At 43.0% G+C, this 22,984-nt stretch overlaps 1 protein-coding gene across 3 annotated transcripts in view; it reads right to left on the reverse strand.

Moving 5' to 3' along the window:
* The window catches only part of pdzd2 (PDZ domain containing 2), a 376,364-nt gene that overhangs the window by 229,608 nt on the left and 123,772 nt on the right, over positions 1-22,984 (reverse strand). Inside the window, exon 1 of one of the 3 annotated variants that reach the window (XM_033031792.1) lies at positions 20,868-21,210. The exons of the other annotated variants lie outside the window; for them this stretch is intronic. The gene's annotated coding sequence lies outside the window, so the exon portion shown is untranslated. Of the gene's footprint in view, positions 1-20,867; positions 21,211-22,984 lie in introns of those variants that run through there. 3 annotated transcript variants of the gene reach the window in all.

Below are 22,984 nucleotides of genomic sequence, written 5' to 3' on the forward strand. Positions count from 1 at the left end.
AGATCGGCTCCAGAACCTGATGGATGTGGCAGAGAAACAGTTCCTGATCTGGTGGTGTGGGACTTTTACCTCTTGCCTGATGGTAGTTTAGTTTAGTGATACAGCGCAGAAACTGGCCCTTCGGCCCACCGAGTCAGCACCAACCAGCGATCCCCGCACATTAACAATACCCTACACACACACGGGACAATTTTTACATTTATACTAAACCAATTAACCTACAAACCTTTACGTCTTTGGAGTGTGGGAGGAAGCTAAAGATCTCAGAGAAAACCCAGGCAGGTAACGGGGACAACGTACAAACTCCAAACAGACAGCACCCGTGGTCAGGATTGAACCCGGGTCTCTGACACTGTAAGGCAGTTGCTCTACCACTATGCCACCGTGCTGCCCAAAGCAGCAAGAAGATGGCAGTGCCCAGACTGTGGGGATCTTGAGCTTTCTTGATGCTGCTTGCTTGAGCCAGTGGCTCATGTAGATGCTTTTGACAATGGGAGGGCTGTGCCATGACAAAACATATTGGTTGTTTTCCAGATTGTTGGCTGGATACCAATGTTTTGTAATTGTACTGGGGCAGTTTGACTGGAAGAATGATTTATTCTGGAACTATTTTCTTTAGACACAACATATCTATGTTTTCCTATCCTATAGAATCTGCTAGTTAGCTATCACATGGTGTGAATCAATTTGGCCAAAGACAATGGGAATCTCAGGAGTAAGTCGAGATTCACAAGGTTAATTCCCGAGATGACAGTACTGTCATATGCTGAGAGAATGGAGCGGCTGGGCTTGTATACACTGGAATTTAGAAGGATGAGAGGGTATCTTATTGAAACATATAAGATTATTAAGGGCTTGGACACGCTAGAGGCAGGAAACAAGTTCCCGATGTTGGGGGAGTCCAGAACCAAGGGGCCACAGTTTAAGAATAAGGGGTAAGCCATTTAAAATAGAGATGAGGAAACACTTTTTCTCACAGAGAGTGTCTGTGGAATTCTCTGCCTCAGAGGGCAGAGGCCGGTTCTCTGGATACTTTCAAGAGAGCTAGATAGGGCTCTTAAAGATAGCAGAGTCAGGGGATATGGGGAGAAGGCAGGAACGGGGTACTGACTGTGGATGATCAGCCATGATCACATTGAATGGCGGTGCTGGCACGAAGGGCCGAATGGCCTACTCCTGCACCTATTGACTGATGATGGTGAGGAATTTCCATCAGTGATATAATTGAGGCAATGGGATCTTTAAAGGGAAGTTGGAATAAAGAAGAGAGAAATATTTTGATGGGTTATTGTGATGTAGAAACAAGGAACTGCAGATGCTGGTTTACAAAAGACAAAGTGCCAGAGTAACTCTGACGTTTCCATCTAAATGTTGTAAATGTTTCAACAATGTCCTTTGTACTTGCATGCAGAGCCCTCCGCATCCTTTGAAGATGATGATGCACTCAAAGTCTCCTTCTACTGGTTCTTTCACTGTCAACCAACATTCACAACTGCATGTGGCAGAACATTCAAGCTTTCACTGCATTTCAATCCTTATCAAAATACTGGGCTTTAGAATCACTTCTAACTTTGCTTTTGTTCTGGATGTGTACTCTACATACCTAGAGAATCCTGCCCTCACTATGCATACATAGAAAGAGTGGAAATTAATGTCCAGTTATAGTCAGTAATTTAGTATGCGCTGGTGTAATTCAGCAGGTCAGGCAGCATCCTTGGTGAAAATGGATAGGTGATGTTTCAGGTGACATTTTTGTAAATCAACATCTGTGATTCCTTTAATCTTCAATAGATTTTTCTGCACTACAAGAATGTTAAATTTAACAAAATAGTGGAGGATATGATATCATACACAAGGTATTTGTTGCACATGAGCCTTCATTCTAATAAATACATATTCCGTATTCTGCGTTGACTAGACATGGCCATGCCCACATTCCCAGGCCTGCTCCCATGTATGTTCCACTACTTAATCCACACAAGCTGAACATAATCAGTTTTATTAGGTACAAGTCACATGGATACAAAGAACAAGAGTCAATTTCTGCAGTGTCGTTGCAGCCTTCTTCACCCACAGTACAAGTCTCCAAACTGGCAACAATATGAATTAACCATTTACTTCCAATTTTTCAACAAAGTATGACAAGTAGCCAACTCCGTTCAGCTACCAGTTTTTCTCCAAGAATTAAACAGCTGCACAAGGAACAAAAACAGAGCTAGTGGCCAAACCATTTCTAACAAATACTCTATTTCCCTCCTGAGAATACGATGTAGAAGCTAACAATCGTCAAACCGATTACAATCAACTATGTTTCATTGACCCCCTCAGGCGAAAGCAAAGTAACTGCGGCTCTCATGGTCAATTCAGATGGTTCCACAGGAATGTTCTCAATCATGTGAATATTGTGGTGAATTAGTTCCCAGAGTACTCCCGAGCTACAGTGAAATACTGCACGTTCAAGTTACTTTAAATAGCTCTCCCAATCAGCATCAACAAAAATATGCAATTGGAAATTACACTAGAATCTAATTCATTTTATTTTATTTCTGGAGTTAAATGATATTATTTCATATTAAAATTTATTTTCTGTGATTTCTAGTCATTCAAATCTTATGTTATTTGAAAAGAATTGCAAAATAGCAATGGGAATCAAGAAAACGCCGTAAACTATTCCGATAAACCACACATCAAATAAGGTTGAACGAGTTATCTTCTTTTAAAGTGGTAGATGTAGATCTTAATATATTAACAAGATTGCCATCAAAATCCCAGTCAGAAATGTCAGTACCTAGTAAAAGTTATAGGGCAATAACTATGAAAAAAATTTAAAAGGCTAAGAAAATAGCTGGAATCAAAGGACAATGATAAACAACTGAAATGGTGTGAAAATTGGTTCCCAATTTCAGACAAGGTTTTGATTTTAGTGGAACCTCCATTCCTACAAGTACAAGCATGACTCATCATGTCAGAGGAGACAGAATTTTCACAATGGAAACTTCCATGTCACTTATCATTATCCTCCTAAGCACTGCACAAAATAATGTAAAAGTGATTATTTAGTGCTCATCAAATTGAAGTTTCTGCATAAAAGTGGACACACTTCAAAAGACCACCGAGTTTGTGCCAGGTTTGATGCCTTGATTTTCAAACATGCTTTCCATACTATAAGTCATCGGCTGAAGTTGGGGTGGTTATGAAGTAAAGGCAGAACATCAAAAAGTTTTTCATTTGTCCTGCACTCTTACCTTGACATCATCTTTTCTCCCTGATTTTGGTCACAAACAGCTCATCTTTACCATGGACTTACCATCTCTCCACACCGCCATGCCACATTAAGAGGGTATGTGGAGCACTCAGCTTATTCATTAAACAGACTTTTACATGAATGGACTTGACCTCACTGTTGACAAAACTGTTGTTAGTCTGAAGAAGGGTCTTGACCAAAAACATCACCCATTTCTTCTCTCCATAAATGCTGCCTGTCCCGCTGAGTTACTCCAGCATTGTGCGTCTACCCTCATTGTTGACACCTTCAACTCACCGTCTCTAGATCATCCGTGTAGCTATGGGAACACATATGGGCCCAAGCTATGTATGTCATTTTGTGGGCTATACAAAACAGCCTTTGTTTCATTCCTACTCAACCTCTTCCCTCGGTTCTTCATATGGTACATTAATGATTACGTCAGTGCAGACCACTTGGACAATAAGTATGCACACATTACTGTTGGTTCAGTGACTATAACTTGGCATTCTACACCACCATTCCCTCCAAACATATCAAACCCAGGGTCTTTGCACATCCCTTGGTAACTGGATCCATGACTTCCTCATCAACACATCACAATCGGTACAAAGGCAACAACACTTCTTCCTCAATAACCATCAGCACCGGAGCATCTCAAGGCTGTGTGCTCAGTCCCCTGCTCTGCTCACTTTGTACACATGACTGCATAGCTGAACACAGTTCCAACTTCATCTTTACATTTGCTAATGGCACCACCATTGTTGAACAAATTATGGGTCATGATGAGTCAGAGTACAGGAGGGAGATCAAACGTTTGATTAAATGGTGCCTGGACAACAACCTTGCTCTCAACATCTGTTATGACCAAGGAGCTGATTGATGGCTTCAGAAGATGAAGGCCGAGGATCCACAAATCTGTCTTCATCGACAGATTAGTGGTGGAGAGAGTCAACAACTTCAAGTTCCTGGGCATATCTCTGAAGATCTGTCCTGGGTCCAGCACTTTGAAGCAATCAAAAAGAAAAAAGAAAATAATTTATGCAATCATAAAATAAATTCATTAGTAAACCATGGAGTAAAACTTTACATGGCTGACTTTGTTTTATTTTGCCAGCAAGATGGTTATTCAGATATTAAGATCTATACCAGCACATCTGGATAAAGTTAAATCCTTCCACACAAAACTGAAATGCAATGAAAGCTTGGTGAATGAATGTTACATTCCCTCTAATCAACTAACAGCAATTAAAATGCAATCCACGAGAATAGATTCTGGTACATTGACCTTTGTGCACAGTTGATCTATTAAATCTGTTTTCAATGAATCAGCTGCCAATGCTTATCCAGCTTCCGCTTCCAATGGTGGCCTCTCAGAGTTCCAATTACATTGACAAGTCTCTTGGTAACTCTGTTCAAACAGATGTACAAACAGATACAAAGTTTCATCCACAAACATCACAATGATCCAGGCTTATTCAAAAATAATTTCAATGTCTTGATAGAAATGTTCATTGAACATTTTTACAAAGTTTAGTTTAGGCGTACAGTATGGAAACAGGATTGTGCCCATACTTACCACTAATCCTCACATTAGTTCGATGTTATCTCACTTTCTCATTCACTCCCGATACACCACAGGCAATTTTACAGAAGCCTTCAAACCTGCATGTCCTTGACATTTGGGAGGAAACCAGAGTACCCATAGGAAGCCCACGCAGTCACAGAGGGAACATGCTAACTCCACACAGAGAGCATCCAACCTCAGTATCGAATCCAGGTCTGGCAATGGGGCAGCAGCTCTGCCAGTTGCTTCACTGTGCCATCCTTAATGTTTGGTGCACAGGCTTGCTAATTCTCACAGGCATTCCCTTCATCTCATACTTGCACCACGAGCATTAAAATTCTCAAATTACATTTATGACTCACTGCATCGAAAGCCAGTTTTGTATCTGAAAGTACAGGTGTAGACATTACTTAATGACAACCTGCTGCTTGCATGGCAACAAAGTGGAAAACCACTTTGCCAATAACTAACCCGTTTTTTTTGTACTTGCTAAAGTGATCAGCGCCAGGCAACTGACATTTAGATAATGTAAAAACAGCGGGACAGGCAGCATTTCTGGGTGACGTTTCGGGTCGAGACCCTTCTTCAGATTTAGATAAATGAGACAGGTTCTTGCAGTTGGGGTTGCAGTTGCTAGGTTCCCCCAAAAAGATTGACCAATGCCAGTGACTGAAAAGTGCAGAGATCAGAAATTACCAAACTGCCAAGAAGTTGCAGGTCAACACCTAGGGTTGGTTGTTTACTTCATTGGCCTTACTCCATTGGACATGATCCTGCTTAAAGCAAGTTTTCACGCAAGCCAGGACTCAGTAGCTGGCTGGTGCTATCAGCTTCCTGATGGATTAAATTATTGGCTGCCCTACAAATGTTTGCAAGGGTCTACAGAAATCTACAAGCGTAACTTCCTTCATGATTTTGCACTTTATCCTACTTTTTGTCATTCTCTTCCAAGCCACAAGATTCTATTGGATCAGCAAGCACCCGTTGCAAACTACAAGCGCCATGCCTCGTATTTAACCATGGAGCCTAGATGCCTGTCCTGTCCTGAACGCACTCCACACAAACTCAATATTTTACCAAGAGTCAACATACAAACATTACACAACACCAGTGTGTACGTTTAGAGTCTGTACTATACATCTCAAAATCATACAGAATGGTGCTGAGCCATTGAGGCTATAGCACCACTGCTTTTCTCCCTTTCAAGGTATTATAATATAATTGCCCAAAGCCTTGGTAAAATAGACCAATAATTCCTTGAAAACAACCTACAATAATAATGTACTCTTTATCAGCCTGTTGGATGGACTGACTTCAACAGACTGATAAAAGTACATTTATATATTAGATTCCTTCAACAGACTGACTATCTACATTTACAATGGAAGGGATTTGAGTCAGCTGTGAGATTACAGTAGCTAGATTGGTAGAAAAATCACCGATAAGGAAGAAAACTACTTTATCAGCTGTTTTACAACAGTAGATCGGTGTTCGAATACCTGCCTCATGCAATTATTTGCTTGCATCTGTGATTTAACCTGACATTCCAACTGGTATAACCAAAGGTGACTAATTTGCTACTATTAACAGCTGTGCACTGACCCTTCAAAATTCAGAACATTTTTCCATACATTCAGCGAGTGCTACTTCACATCTTTATTACATCAGAAGATTAAAGCAATTCTAAAACTCACAGTTGTTATTGCAATGCTTGTGTAGCTATCCAATACTAATCCCTGTATCACCCACTATTAACAGTTTGCAACTTGAGCAAGGCCTATTGAACTTGACTTGGTTTTCTGTAATTTAACCCATCATTTAACTTTACTAATCTATTTCCCCAATGCCATGAGCTCACAGCTCTGTAGGGACAATGCATTTTACGAGATATCCAAAGAGGACAGGAATAGATTAACGCACTGCTGCACTGATTGCATCGGCCTCTACAGCAAGGTGGTCAGGGACAGGATAAATAATGGTATCAATATCAACCCTCAATGAGCAAGAGATAGTTTGTCGAGTTGGATGTACATATCAAAACACATAATTTCATGGTGGTAGTTAGAATAGCAGGGCACTTTTATAGAGAAGATAGACACAAAAAACTGTGGTAACTCGGGGAGAGGAAGAGTCTGAAGAAGGGTCTCAGCCCAAAACGTCATCTATTCCTTTTCTCCAGAGATACTGTCTGACCCGCTGAATTACTCCAACATTTTGTGTGTGTCTTCGGTTTAAAACAGAATATACAGTTCCTTCCTACACAATTTAATATATAAATCACTTTCACAATGTAAATAAAAGCACAAATTACATTTAACAAGATCAAGAAACATGGGAGCTAATTGCGAATGGGGTCAGATGACTGATGTCCCATCACCATCACCAAGCCTTGATTCTTCCCTCCTTTCCTGCTTGAAGTCCCAAACTCTTCTGATAAGCAGAACCTGGCCCCAACAGTCCATGGATGCAAGAATTCAGAGATGTGATGTAGCCCCATCCATTGACTCAAGTTACATTTCTTGCTGCCTTTGAAAAGCAACCAACATAATCGAAGATTGACACAAAATGCTGGAGTAACTCAGTGGGAAAGGCAGCATCTCCCTTGAGAGAAGGAATGAGTGACATTTCAGGTCGATACCATTCTTCAGACTGAGAGTCAGGGGAGAGAGATATGGAAGGGATAGATGTAGGAAGGAGCTGCAGATGCCGATTTAAACTGAAGAAAGACAAAATGCTGGAGTAACTTAGTGGGGCAGGCAACATCTCTGGAGAAAAGGAATGGGTGACGTTTTGGGTCGAGACCCTTCTTCAGACGGGGCTGAAAGGTCTCGACCCGAAATGTCACCCTTTCCTTCTCTCCCGAAATGCTGCCTGTCCCACTGAGTTACTCCAGCTTTGTGTCTTTCTTTGGAAGGGATAGATCACACACACGTGACAACGGGTCCCACCCAGGTCATGCCTTCATCTCCCTGCTCCCGTCAGGCAGAAGATACACAAGCTTGAAGTGGGCACCATCAGACTCACAAATAGCTTCCCTGCTATTATCATCAACCGACTCCAACTGGTCCAGAACGCAGCCGCCCGACTCATCACCCACACCAAATCCTGGCATCACATCACTCCAGTCCTCAAACAACTTCACTGGCTTCCCGTCTCCCACCGGATCACCTACAAAGCCCTCCATCATCTGCCCCCCCCCCCCATATCTCACTGACCTCCTCTCCCCCTACCAACCCTCACGGTCCCTCAGATCCACATCAGCCGGTCTCCTCTCCATCCACGTCCAACCTCCGCAGTTTTGGGGACAGAGCCTTCTCCAGGGCAGCTCCCAGGCTCTGGAACTCCCTCCCCCAACTGATCCGCAATTCCGTGTCCCTCACCATCTTCCAGTCCCGCCTCAAGACCCATCTCTTCACCTCTGCCGATCCTTAGCCCCACGTCCCCCTCCCTTTTCATCTGTGCATGAATTGCCTCATATTGTGTTTTGAATTGAATTCTGTCTTTAATTTGTGTACTAGTCATGTCTCTACTATTTATTTCATTCCCCTTACATGTTTTTCCTCTACCTGCTAAATTTTTGTAAGGTGTCCTTGAGAATCTTGAAAGACACCCATAAATAAAATTTATTATTATTATTATTATTATTATTATTATTATCAGACTTCGGAACAGTTCCTCCAGTCCTTGGGTACTGTCCGATTCATCTCTACCCCATTACGGATATTGGAACCGATACGTGACAATGCTGCATATCCAGGATTTCCAAGTTTCCTCTGGGTACAACAGTATGCCAGTGTCTGTGAGCCACAGGTAATGGGGCAAAGATTAGATGGTTGCAAATGAAGAAAATAACACCGGGAGCCCGCGGATCCCTGCAGGGAGACCGCTTTTCGGGGCTTCTGCAACGGTGACTTCTCCCGCCCGAGTTGCGGGGTTGAGGATGACCTGGAGCAGGGCCTTACATCGCCTGGCGCGGCTTAAATGGCCGCGGGACTTGTTAGCGCCCGCCGGGGGCTCTAACACCAAGACCCGGAGCGCGGCCTTGCATCACCCGGCGCGGCTTTAATGGCCGCGGGACACTTACCATCGCCCGCCGGGGGCTTTGACTGACATCGGGAGGAGAATGAGGAGCGCAGGGGAGAGATAAGACTTTGCCTTCCATCACAGTGAGGAGGAGATTCACTGTGATGGATGTTTGTGTAAATTGTGTTGTGTCTTGGTTCTTTTTCTTGTGTGTATGACTGCAGAAACCAAATTTTGTTTGAACCTCAATGAGGTTCAAATGACAACAAATAAATTGTATCATTGTATCATTCCATCACTTATAAAGGAGCTATTTTTGGCAAGCTTTAAGCTGTTAACATTACTGAACTTTGAAAAGCTTATGCGTAAAAGTAGATTTCTGATAGAATTATATATGTATTATTTGAGAACAGTGGCTTGGACCTTTTGTAGTCTTGAGGACAACAAAAGACAAAAGACAACAGATTAAAAAAACATGACACTGCAGAAATACACAAGCCAGACAGGACCTGCAAGATGATAATGGTGTAGTTGTAGATTAGAATTACTTCAGAATTTCCCAAAGTCATTTTAGTTTTTCATCATTCAAGTTATTATTTAACTTTTCCAGATGTCTGATTTACAAAATGGTTATATGGATAAATTACATCCTGAACTGAAGCAAAAGTCATAGGACACATTGTGCCAGATTGCATGGATTTTCAGAGAGGTGCCAGAGAGAAACCTCAATCAACGAGAGTGCAAAGGCCAGTTCACTCTTGACTTCTGTACCCAAGCATTACAATATGCTGGCCTGAATGCACTGAAGGACAAATGTGAGTACATTTGGCTATGCAGCTACAAGCTGGAGACAGCTGTGATTTCGAGCATTTATTTAAATTGGATCAATGATCTTCAGTGACTGGTTTCTTCTTAATAGAGTCATAAAGTGATACAGTGTGGAAACAGGCCCAACTTTCCCACACCGGCCAACATGTCCCAGCTACACGAGTCCCACCATGTACCTGTAAAACTGCTTCTTTAACGTTAGAATAGTCCCAACCTCAACTACCTTCTCTGGCAGCTTGTTCCATACAACGACCACCCTTTGTGTGAAAAAGTTACCCCTCAGATTCATATTAAATCTTTTCTACTTCACCTTAAACCTGTCTTCTGGTCTTCGATTCACCTACTCTGGGCAAAAAACTCTGTGCATGTACCCGATCTATGCCTCTCTTGATCTTATACACCTCTATAAGATCAACCCTCTCCTGCACTCCAGGGAATAGAGTCCCAGCCTACTCAACCTTTCGCTATAGCTCAGACCCTCTAGTCCTGGCAACACCCTCATAAATCTTCTCTGTACCCTTTCCAGCTTGACAAATCTTCCCTATAACATGGTGCCCAGAACTGAACACAATACTTTGAATGCATTCTCACCAACGTCTTATACAACTGCAACATGACCTCCCAACTTCTATACTCAATACTCTGACTGATGAAGGTCAATGTGCCAAAAGCTTTTTTGACCACCTTATCTACCTGCAACTCGACCTTCAAGGCACCTGTACTCCTAGATCCCTCTGCTCTGCAACACTCCCCAGAGCCCTACCATTCAATGTGTTAGTCATGCCCTTGCTAGACTTCCCATAATGCAACACTTCTCTATTAAATTCCATCAACCATTCCTCAGCCCACCTGGCCAATCGATCAAGATCCTGCTGCAATGTTTCACAACTATCTTCACTATCCGCAAAACCATCCACTTTTGTATCATTTGCAAACTTGCTAATCTTGCCATATATGTTCTCATCCAAATCATTGATGTAGATGAGATACAGTAACAGGCTCAGCACCGAACTCGAGGCATACTACTGGTCACAGGCCTCCAGTCCGAGAAGTCACCAGCCTCCAGTCCAAAAAACAACCTTCCACCATCACCCTTTGCTTCCTTCCATAAAGCCAATTTTCTATCGATTCAGCTATGAATGCCTTACTGAAATCCATGTATACAACAATCATTTTCACAATAAATTTACAATAAAGACAATTGTCTTTCCGCTGAATGTTTAGCATGCAACAAAAGCTTTTCACTGTACCTCAGTACACATGACAATAAACTAAACTAACTATTGTTTAAGAAAGAACTGCAGATGCTGGAAGAATCGAGGGTAGACAAAAATGCTGGAGAAACTCAGCAGGTGTGGCAGCAGCTATGGAGCGAAGGAATAGGTGACGTTTCGGGTCGAGACCCTTCTTCAGACTAGATCAGCTATGTCTTAAATCTTTTTAAATGGCTGATGTATATCTAACTCTTAAAAAAGGTTCTCCGATTATCAGATATATTTAAAACATATTTGAGGGTCTTTGTGAATTGCAGTCAAAAAATAATTCACGTAGATCAAGGACAGAGACTGAGATAGAGTTGTCTGCCTGAGTTGCCACCCACAACACTCCCAAGTGTCACGGCAACAACAAATGATAATCGGATCAAAGGGGAGGGGTCACAAAATAAATGCAAAGACAGCCCAATAGAACCCAGGTCCAAAATCTTCTTGTTTAAGAAAGAACTGCAGATGCTGGAAAATCTTCTTGTAAGTTTTAAGACACATCATTTAAAAAAAAATATAAGCGGAGACGTTTAGAGAGGGAATTCCAGATTGTTGGTCTTGGAAGTTAATGAACAGCTGCTTAAAATGAGGTAAAGATAATGAGTGAACACAAGATGTCCATGATTGAGGAGCATAGAGTGCCTGGAAATTCACAGGGCAGTAGGGGATTATTCAGTAGTTGTTTATATCAGAGTTAAACGGCTCCAGGAATCTTGATGCATTTGGTTTTCTCTAATTTACATTAAATTTAACAGGAAGTAAGTATTAGCTGCTCTTTTGCTGGGTGTTATTGACTGAAATTCTTCTGCTGCAGTCAAGTAGAGAAAGGATACATTTTCCTCAACATGAAGTTAAGGCTGGCAGAGTAAAGATTTGTCCCCAGACATTCACCAAATGCTTAAAGAAGCAGTACACTTAAAGAAGTACTACACTTTTTATTCTGCTTCCAAAATGTGGCTACATTCACTTCAAAGGAAATTCAACATGCAACCACTATGTTAAATGCACATTTAGTGCATGCGGATGGGGCTAACGTTTAAAACCAGCTTCTACTAAACTGAGATTGGTATGATAAAATGTATCTTTAACTTTACATAGCAAAACCCACAATACATCTATTATTTGATGGTTGTTCTAAATAGTATGTGTTTACACTCTCAGAACCAACCTGGTCTCCAGCTGCATTGTATTTTGAGAGAAAAACACATCCAGCAATCTGTTTGCCTGGTCTTTTCGCAGTCTTGTTTCTGTAACTTTTTTCCCTCTTTTGTTGGAACCAGATTTTGTTGGCGTTACTGATAGGACTCCACTGAGCCTGGCCGCTTGATTAGTAATCCTGATACAAGTCCTTGATCTTGCTGACTGAATTTCCTGTTTACATAAACTAAATGCAAACTAAGTAGCACGATACGTCACCAAGGCTTTGATACGCAGCATATTATTTTGATAGTTCCCAAATATCCCCCAAACATTGTCAGAACCCGAGCCGACGCTCGCCTTGCTGATGATGCCCTCTTTTTGCAACATTTAAGAGACGGTCCTGCTGCTGCTTAACATCACTGCCCATCATCCAAGGTCATCGATAATCATCCTGACACTGCAGCTACATTAGCCAGGGGCACAAATCAGTTGCCTTTACAATTAATTATATGTATTCTTAAAAAACCAAAGCAAATGCAATATAATGTTTTGAAACCAAGTAACATGTTTTAGAATTTAATAAAAATGTTTATTGGATTTTTTTTAAGCTATGGGCTAAATTGAAGTTTCTGTTCCTTGCTCACATTGCCAGGTGAAAATGGATTTTGCATTCCATGGTGGTTATATTATCACTGTTGCTTTTCTGTAGCCCAGGGTTTGGAGAGGAGAATGAGTCAAAGTCTGGCCATATTTCATGGCTCGCACACTACCATTGAATCTCACACTTGACGTCCAGTATTTCTCATGTTATTGCCAGAACCACTGCATTCTTCATTATCCAGCGCATTGTCACGCACATTCACATACTTACATCTGTGCTAACACTTGCAAATAAATGAGAGTCCGATCAATACTCTGGAATCTCTTTTCTCCACGAGATATTTTCTTGCTCATAGAAACATTTTCAGCAATCAGTGGAAACTCGTGCAAGAGGCAATGGGGCTCAGTCTGAAGAAGTGTCTCGACCCAAAAGACACCCATTCCTTCTCTCCAGAGATGCTGCCTGTCCCACTGAGTTACTCCATCATTTTGTGTCTATCTCCCCCAGTAGATGGGTTGCCGACTTTCACTGCACAATATGCTGATAAATAAATGCCACTCGTACGAGGTGCTGAAGTGCCAGCACTTGAGCTGAAGCACAGTTGCACGAATTGTGAATTGAATTATCTTGGGCTCTTGACCTCTCTGCAAAAACCATGAATGCCTTCACATTTGTTTATGCGCTGAGTCACAACTGCCAGGTGCTGATAACTCCCAATGGCACTGGAGAGTTCTTTATTACTTGTACAATGTCTTAGATTTTAGGTATAACATTAAAACTGTTAAGAATGGAATACAACTTACAACTTCTCAAGATCACCTCCCAGCCTCAATTACTATCTCCACCCTTTTCCTCTTCCAGCTGACTGTTCTCTTCCAATCAACCCCACCTCTCCAAATAAATTTAATGTTCCATTCAAAATAATTTGTCATGCACATGAAGTCCTAAGACCAGTCTCCATGAATGTACTTAAATATTTGTTAGTACAAAAAATCCATTTTATTATTTTGAATTTCTTCTGAACTTTCAATGATACCATTGTTCATTTCCTCAAGACTTCTTGGTGTAACCCTTAAACTGATTACACCAGGGGTGGCCACATCAAATTTTGGGTGAATTTTCAGTAAACTCTTTGATAATTAGATTGCATCTGAACCACATGCAGGCCGAGAGAATCCTGTGCATCCAATAATTGGGAATGAAAATGTGAGATCCTTGAATCACATCTGAAGTTGTGACTGGCAGAGGCAGGTCTGATTCGGCCCGAACTAAGTACTGGGGGAAAACAGTTGTCTAAGACTCGAGTCGAAGGGAGATGAAAAAAAGGATTTGACCTTGTGCTTTGCTTGAACTGGGAAGGAAAGAGGAGAAAATAGGGACCTAGAACGGTGACAATGATTAGTGACAGCAATGAGATAGTAACAAGGGGAGAAATGAAAACTGGAGATCAAGTCCTCAAATCAAAAATTTCAAGGATCACAGAGACAATCACTGAAAATAATGTCATCCTGTGTGTTCTTGGTACAGCATTAACTTAGATTTGTAAGGTATCTTTTAAAAGATGATAATATACCAACATTTCAAGGTGAACTAAGAAACACGAGTGATAGTGTCACAGTATCACACAGCATGGAAAAAGGTCCTTCGGCCCAACTTGCCCCCACTGACCAACATGTCTCATCTCCACTAGTCCCACTTGTCTGTATTTGGCCCATATCCCTCCAACCTTATCCTATCCATGTACCTGTCTAAATCTTTCTAAAATGCCTCAACTACCTCCTCCGGCAGCTCATTCCATACACCCACCCATAAATGAACCTTTGAACCTTTATTTTAAAAAGGTTACCCCTCAGGTTCCTATTAAATCTTTCCTTCCACACCTTAAACCGATGTCCGCTGGTTCTTGATTCCCCAACTCCGGGCAAGAGACTCTGTGCATTGACCCGACTCTTTCCTCTCAAGATTGTACGCCTCTATAAGATCACCCCTCATCCTCCTGTGCTCCAAGGAACAGAGTCCTACCCTGCTCAATCTATCCGTACAACTCAGACCCTCTAGCCCTGGCAACATCCTCATAAATCTTTTTTGCATCCTTCCCAGCAAGCCAACATCTTTCCTATAACATGGTGCCCAAAACTGAACACAATAATCTAAATGCAGCCTCACAAATGTCATATACAACTGCAACATGACCTCCCAACTTCTATACTCAATAGGGGGGTTGCACGAAAGGTCACTGGGTCAGGGATCGAAGTCCCTCACCCTGAGCACAGGATCGCCCCAGGGTTGCGTCCTCAGCCCCCTATTGTACTCCCTGTACACACATGACTGTGTGGCTAGATTCAGCTCCAACTCAATAATTAAGTTTGCTGATGACACTGTGGTGGTGGGCCTGATCTCAGACAACGATGAGAAGGCCTACCGGGAGGAGGTGGCTGATCTAGCACTCTGGTGACAGGATAACACCCTCCTCTTGAACATCAAAAAAACGAAGGAGCTGATCGCGGACTTTAGGAGGGCACATCATCCGAGGACGTACACACCATTGAGGATAAATGGGGATCCTGTGGATAGGGTGAGCTGTTCTGAGGATATGACATGGACATCACATGCCGCAGCACTCGTGAGTAAGGCAAGGCAGCGCCTTTACCACCTCAGGCAACTGAGGAAATTCAGAATGTCTCCGAGGATCCTCCAATGCTTCTACTCAACGGCTGTGGAAAGCATCTTGTCCGGTAATATTACCATCTGGTTTGGGAATTGCTCTGACCAGGGCAAGAAGGGTCTGCAGAGAGTAGTGCGTTCGGCCGAACGCACTATGGGAATTTCACTCGCCCCCCTGCAGGAACTATACATCAGGAGGTGCAACTCCAGAGCCAATAAAATCATGGGAGACCCCTTCCACCCATGCAACGGACTGTTCCAGCTGCTACGGTCAGGCAAACGCCTCTGTTGCCATGCTGTGAGAACGGAGAGGTTGAGAAGGGGTTTCTTCCCAGAGGCCATTCGGACTGTAAATCTCACCAGGATCTTTACTGAACGTTTTTCCTTCCAATATTTAATATGTAAAAGAATATGTGTGTGTTTATGAGTGCGTTTATAGTTTGTTTGTTTGTCTTTTTGCACAAAGTCCGCGAGCATTGCCACTTTTCATTTCACTGCACATCTCGTATGTGTATGTGACCAATACACTTGACTTGACTTGGGTCAGAGGGTTCGACGCACGGAGCCGCTAAATCCATCTGGAGGACATCCGTCACTTCCGGTATATGTTATTAATGCGAAAACGTGTACTTTCCTACCTGTTAAAAACCGCCAAAATGTTGAATTTCTGCGCTGAAAAAAATTGTGGGAGTCGGGGTAAGTGAGAGACATGTACCCGACTTTAGAATTCCAAAAGTGAAGTGAAATGAAGGTATAGAGAAGCGAGAACTGAAGGGACAACAGCAGCTAAAGTGCTTGGTAAACAATGGCCGTGCAGATATCGGAATTGAAAATATTGTGAATGATCGCGTTTGCTCGCTGCATTTCATCAAGTAAGGCATTATTTGTGTTTTTTCTTGATTCCTTTGGTATCTAAAAATTCTCAGAAGTGATAAATCTGGCTGTAAATTTTTCTTCAGATGCGTTTTCATTTTGTATGTAAAAAACAACTTGAGAACCATGGGCGATTTAAAAAAAATACAGCCAGGTTTATCACTTCTGAAACTTTTTAGATGCCAAAAGAATCAAGAAAAACACCTTAGTTGATGAAATGCAGTGAGCAAACGGCCAATGTTCGCCAAGCACTCTGGCTGTTGTTGTCCCTTCAGCTCTCGCTTCTATCTGCCGTCATTTCTCCTCACTTTTGGAATTCTGAAGTAGGCTAAATGTCTCGCACGCTTATCCCGATTTCCATAATTATTTACAGCGCAAAAATTGACAATTTCAGCGGGTTTTAACGGGCCCGCTACGCTGGAAACAATGGTAAATGCCTACCTGCAGTTCATCTTGTGTACTCCACTTGGAGTAGCGTAGCAACAGTACGGGTCATGGGTCGTGACCCGACTGCCGTGAAACCTCCCTATACCCTGGCTGATGGAGGCCAATGAGCCCAAGGCCTTCAGTCCACCCTCTACCTGTGATGCCACTTTCAATGCACTATGTACCTGCACTCCCAGATACCTCTGCTCTACAACACTCACCAGAGCCCCGCCATTTACTGTGGAGGTCCTGCCAATGTTATTCTCAAAGAAAATTTGGCACCGAGCAGTACAAGGTTCAGCAGGCCAAAAACTGGACAAAAAAGATCATAGAGGTTGTTCTAGTGTAGTGAAGAGAGGAGCCAAGGTTTGGGAAGGAATTCCATGGATTACAAATTTGGTGTCTTAAAGTACATTGTTTTTCATGGCATGATCAAAAAGTCACAATTGAAAAGTGGTGCACTCTTGGAGGATGCAGGAGCAGATATGTTTAGAGAGAGGAAGTGGGATATGGTCTTGGAGAGATTTGTAAATGAGGATGGAAATTTTAATATCATGATTTTGCTCAACTGTGAATCAATGCAGGGTAGTATGAATAGAGATAATTGATGTGAAGCACATGGGCATGGATAGGTGCGTTTTCAATCTCAGGTTAAGGGTAGAACAAGAGAGGCGCTGTCCAGAAAAATCCCGAGAAATTTCGCTTTGGTGCTTTACACCCCAGCGGTATGAACATTGACTTCTCCAATGTCAGGTCGTCCTTGCTTTCTCCCTCCTTCCCTCCCAGCTCTCCCATAGCCCACTGTCTCCACCTCTTCCTTTCTTCTACCCCCCCCCCTCCCCCCCCCCCCCCCCCACATCTGAAGAAGGGTGTCGACCCGAAACGTCACCTATTCCTTCGGTCCATAGATGCTGCCTCACCCGCTGAGTTTCTCCAGCATTTTTGTCTATCTTTGCTGTCCAGAAATGTGTGTTGGCATAGTCAAGTCCAGAGGCAATAAAGATCAGCAATAACAACAAACTTGTTAACAAAGATACTTGATAATAGGCTTTGCATGGCACTTTAGCCAAACAGCAAACATGTTATTGCAGTAATTAAAAATTTCCTTCCCACTAATGGCACCAGGTACCTGGAATTATTTGCACATTTGAGAAAAGCAAACTAATATCACAAACCCTTCAATGGTTATTATCAGTTCGGTGAGACCGAGTGGCGAATAAAATATGGCCATTAGCTGCCAAGATTCACCCATGTGTACAAAAGGGATTAATTTACACGATAAATTCACACTCTTCTTGCAGGCAGGTGAACTGCAGGTAGTTGAAGACACACCTCATCACACAAACAATTCATTCAACTCATTGCTAACGCCTGGCAAAGAATGGAAATCAAAGAATGTGCACTTTGTCCAAATATACATAAAATTACTCAATCTCTTCCAACACCTAAATATAGAAAATGCATAAAATTGGCATACACTGTTCATAAAATCACTTTAGAAGACAGGCAGTGGCACTGCATTTCAGTCTGAAATCAACACCTTTTGAGGTGTGATTAAATATAGCTTTGGGAGGGTTCCTTTTACAATAATGTGAGGAAAACTATTGGAGGAAGTCAGTAAAGTTAGCTCCTGATAACATTCCGACAATGGAATTCCATGAACTTTGTTCACTTTCCGTTGTCTCCCCATATATAAAAGCCTCATGAATGTACATTTGCCTAATCCGTTTCCCATTCAGTTAAACAAAATTTCAGATTCCGAGTTCTGAGTAACTCAATTATTCCCAACATCTCAGCCTGAATTTTGTCAGCCCGAGCTATGCCAACCACAAGCTACGTTGTTGTACAAGAAAACAAGAAATAGGAGCGGGCCAAAGGTTTGCAGCTAATTCTGTGCCTTGAATGGTTCCCAGAAGGTATGTAATAATAATAATAATGGATGGGATTTATATAGCGCCTTTCTAATACTCAAGGCGCTTTACATCGCATTATTCATTCACTCCTCAGTCACACTCGGTGGTGGTAAGCTACTTCTGTAGCCACAGCTGCCCTGGGACACACAGGCAAAGGTGGGTGAAGTGTCTTGCCCAAGAACACAACGACAGTATGCACTCCAAGCGGGATTCGAACCGGCCACCTTCCGGTCGCCAGCCGAACACTTGGCCCATTGTGCCATCTGTCGTCCCATGTACTTGTCCCATCCTTGTATGGTCCCATGTCGAAACTGCTATCAATGTTAGTCCTGAATATATAATTAACTACTCACAATGCTGTAGAGTTGTACAGCATTGAAACAGTGTTTGACTCATCAAGTCTGTGCCGGCCACCAAGCAGCCATTTTGCACTAATCCTACCCTAACCCATTTTATTCTTCCCGCATTCCATTTAATGTCCCAGATTCTTTGTCTTGCCTAACCACTTGATCCAGTTTATAGTTGCCAATTAATCTACCAACCTGCATTTTGTTTGGATATTGGAGTAAACCAGAGGACCATGAGGAAACCAACGTGGAGAGAGAGAGAAAGTGCAAACTCCACAGAGGCAGCACCCAGAGTCAAGATTGCATCCGGGTCACTGGAACTGTGAGCAGCAGTTCAATTAGGTTCACCACTTTGCTGCCTCACAACTGCTACAAGTGCTGAATGTTCACAGCCTTGCTAAGGTAGAAGGCATCATATCATGTCCCAGAAGAGTCTAGGTTTTAATTCTGTGAATAGAGTGATCTCAAACATGCCTGAGAATGGCTGTCAGCCTCTACACCACTCAGCCATCAGCAGAAGGCGGATGACAGGGAGAATAGCTGTAGGCAGCAGGAACTGAATAGAACTGTGATGAATATTGTTACTAAACATTAACCGTTACAAAGAATGGATCGACTGGGCTTATCTTCTTAAGCCTCCTTCGGTCATGGCTGACCATGGGTGGGTCTAGGTGCTATTCGCTAAATGGAGGATGCCTGTGGGTGACTTTGTTTAACATGGGGAGACTGACGCACAGACAGCCACCCCACGGTCCTTGACAGATCTGGGTCAGGATCCGGTGGCATGGAGTCCAAGACGACCGGAGACCCTTTTCTGTGACGCTCCACTAAGGTCAGCCAGCCTGTTCCATCATTGAGGTCTTGGTTGGATTGCTCTTAGTCAGAGACCTCCCCCTCGACCTTACTGCCATGGGTGGCCCTACCAGGAGCATAGCTCCAGATGGCATCGCTCACTGGATCTCAGGTCCACATAAGCTTCTCCACCACGACAAGGTGACAACCCACGGGCTTATATTCACGGTAATTTAGAAGGATGAGAGGATATCTCATAGAAACATGTAAAATTCTTAAGGGATTGGACAGGTGAGATGCAGGAAAAAAAGTCCCGATGTTGGGGGAGTCCAGAATCAGGGGGGGGGGTCACAGTTTAAGAATAAGGGATAGGTCATTTAGGACTGAGATGAGGAAAAACATTTTCACCCAGAGAGTTGTGAATCTGTGGAATTCTCTGCCACAGAAGGCAGTGGAGGCCAATTTACTGGATGTATACAAGAGAGAGTTAGATATCGCTCTTAGGGTTAATGGAATCAAGGGATATGGGGAGAGAGCAGGAACGGGCTACTGATTTTCGATAATCAGCCATAATCCTATTGGCTCGAAGGGCCGAATGACCTACTCCTGCACCTATTTTCTATGTTTCTATTACAGAGTTAAGAGCATGGAATGGAGAAAAACAGACGGGGGGGGGGGGGGGGGGGGGGGTCATTGTGGGGGAAAGAAAAGTAAACAAATGTAAATAACTTTTGAAACTTCTGCCAGTTCTGGATCATAACTTCCCCTGCTTGGTCCGCCGATGAAGCTGGAGTTTTGTCCTCAATGCAGGTCATCAATAATCATATTCGTGCCGCTAGAATCCGGTCCAACAGTACAGTGTATATTTAAAACAGGAACCGTTCTAAGGGGTTTCCCAAAAGTCTGGCACAGCAGGTCAAGGAACTGTGCAGAAGTCTATTTACACCAACCAACACCACTTAAACATGAAAAACAACAATAACACAACATTCCCCCCCCCCCCCCCCCCCCGCCCCGCAGTTAACTGCGGAGGAAACTGAAGTAACAATACTACTTGGGCTAATATTGTTCCAAACTAAATCAGTCATACACTTGGAATGATCGGAACCTTTGGGTAAAAGAAGGCACTCTCACTCATGCTTAAAGTTGCCAACTATTTCAAACAGTCCCAAAACTTATCCTTGTACCTGCTGTTTTTTCCGGGAATGTCATGGCTCTTTTCCGCTCAGTTCACTTCAGCATTGACTACTTCCTTGGAATCTCAGTGCAGGGCAGCTGGTGCCCTGAGCTAATCCTCTCCGAGAAGGTTATCATTCTTGCATGGCTGTTAATTAGCGTAATCACCTACTGGCTTTTACTGCGGGAGTTGTTGCAGGAGGAGGCGGCGTGGGTCACCGCTGTCTAAAGTGTGCAGCCCAGCTGCTAACTAACTGACTGTCTGACTGTCGCACTCAGCTCCTCGACAAGAACTCTTCTCTATTTTCCCCGACATCTGCCTGCATGTGCTTTGGCTGCTGGATGCTGCAATCTTATTCGCACTTGGCTGTTTTCTTGCTCGTCACGTGCTGAAGAGAGGAGGTCCCCCCCCCCCTCTCCCTCTCCTTCTTCTGGTGTTTCCTCCCATCTTACATCAATCAGCATCCAGTCCCTCAAGAAAAATGCAGCTCGCCCTCTGGGTTAGTAGAAAAGCTACTTTAAGGGCCACCCAGCTGCAGTCATTTGAACGCCTAATCCGGGCAGTGAAATTGTTTTTAACACACCCATTTAATGCTTCCTGCACAGAGTTAATGGGAACATAAAGAAAACAAAGACTGTTGTGCCTGGAAAGTAAGGTCACACACACAATTCCTGCACAAATTGCATCTTTAAAAATGCCAGAAAAAAAATCACTTTAGTTTAGTTTGTATATTCACAAATTAGATTGAGTGTCCAGCAATGAAATAAGCCATTCAACCCACAGTACTTCGGTATTCATGCTGTTACAATGAACTGCAGATGCTGCTTTACCAAAAAAAAAGGCACAATGTGCAGGAGTAACTCAGTGGGTTAGGCAGTCAGATGTTGCCTGAACTACTCAAAAGCTCGTCAGATATGGAATAGTTCATTTCAGCATTGGAGTCGGATGGAGTCGCTGTAGAAATTGGGCATGGAGAGCAATTAGGGGAGTGAGTTAGGGGGGGAGAGTAGGGGGTGAATTAGGGTAATGCCTCGAGTGACTTTAGGAAGGCTGCAGGAGGTTGTCCCCGGTACACAAAGATGAGAGATGAGAGAGATGACGGTTTAGGGGTTATGCCGGTCGTGGGCGAAGGAGGGGATCAGGAGCCGCTCCGGTAGAAGATCACGCGGGAATCCGGATTTTGAACGATGAAATGGCGCCGAACATGGTGGGGCCAGCATTCTATGCAAAATTAATTTTACTGTGTAACGTTTAATTGCGTATGCGACAATAAATATCCATTGAACCATCACTGAGTTACTCTGAAACGTCACCCATTCCTTCTCTCCAAGGATGCTGCGTGTCCCGCTGAGTTACTCCAGCTTTTTGTGTCGATACACATTATGGGATCCGGTTTTATGGGCTTCATTGTAATGATGCATGTTGGGGCGTGCAAAATAAGCACACAAATGACTGTTGCTGTAGTCATCATTAATTGCTTTTTAGGATCACTTGAATAGACAGCCGGACATCATTTCCCTTCATGAAGTAATAAATAGAGTAATAAAACAGTATTGGAGGTGGGGGACGTTTTTGCATATTTATCAATTTTTGTATCCAAGGTTTGTCATTTCCCACACCCACTACATAGGAATTCTGATCTTTGTCCGAGGCTTCATCGGTTCCAGCCCATTTGCTGCAGAAGTATTCATTTGTTTTAGCCAATGCGTTTACGTTCCTGAGACACTAGTGACGATGATGTTTAAAACTGAGAAGTGAAAACAAGTGGTCAGACTGGATTATCGACAGGCTTCTGACCCTGGTGGTAGGTCGGGTATCTGTAGTTCATACGTTCATAAATGATAGGAGCAGAATTAGGCCATTCGGCCCATCAAGTCTACACTATTCAATCATGGCTGATCCATCTATCCCTCCTAACCCCATAGCCCCTGACACCCGCACTAATCAAAAATCTATCTATCTCTGACTTTAAAATATCTATTGATGGCCTCCACAGCCTTCTGTGGCAAGGAATTCCACAGATTCACCAGCCTCTGACTAAAGAAATTCCTTCTCATCTCCTTGTTAAAGGAACGGGGTGAGAGATTGCAAACTTCACGTGGTCCGCCCTGTTTTAATGAATGCAAT

This window comes from Amblyraja radiata, chromosome 1 (assembly GCF_010909765.2).
Source record: "Amblyraja radiata isolate CabotCenter1 chromosome 1, sAmbRad1.1.pri, whole genome shotgun sequence".
Lineage (NCBI taxonomy): Eukaryota > Metazoa > Chordata > Chondrichthyes > Rajiformes > Rajidae > Amblyraja > Amblyraja radiata.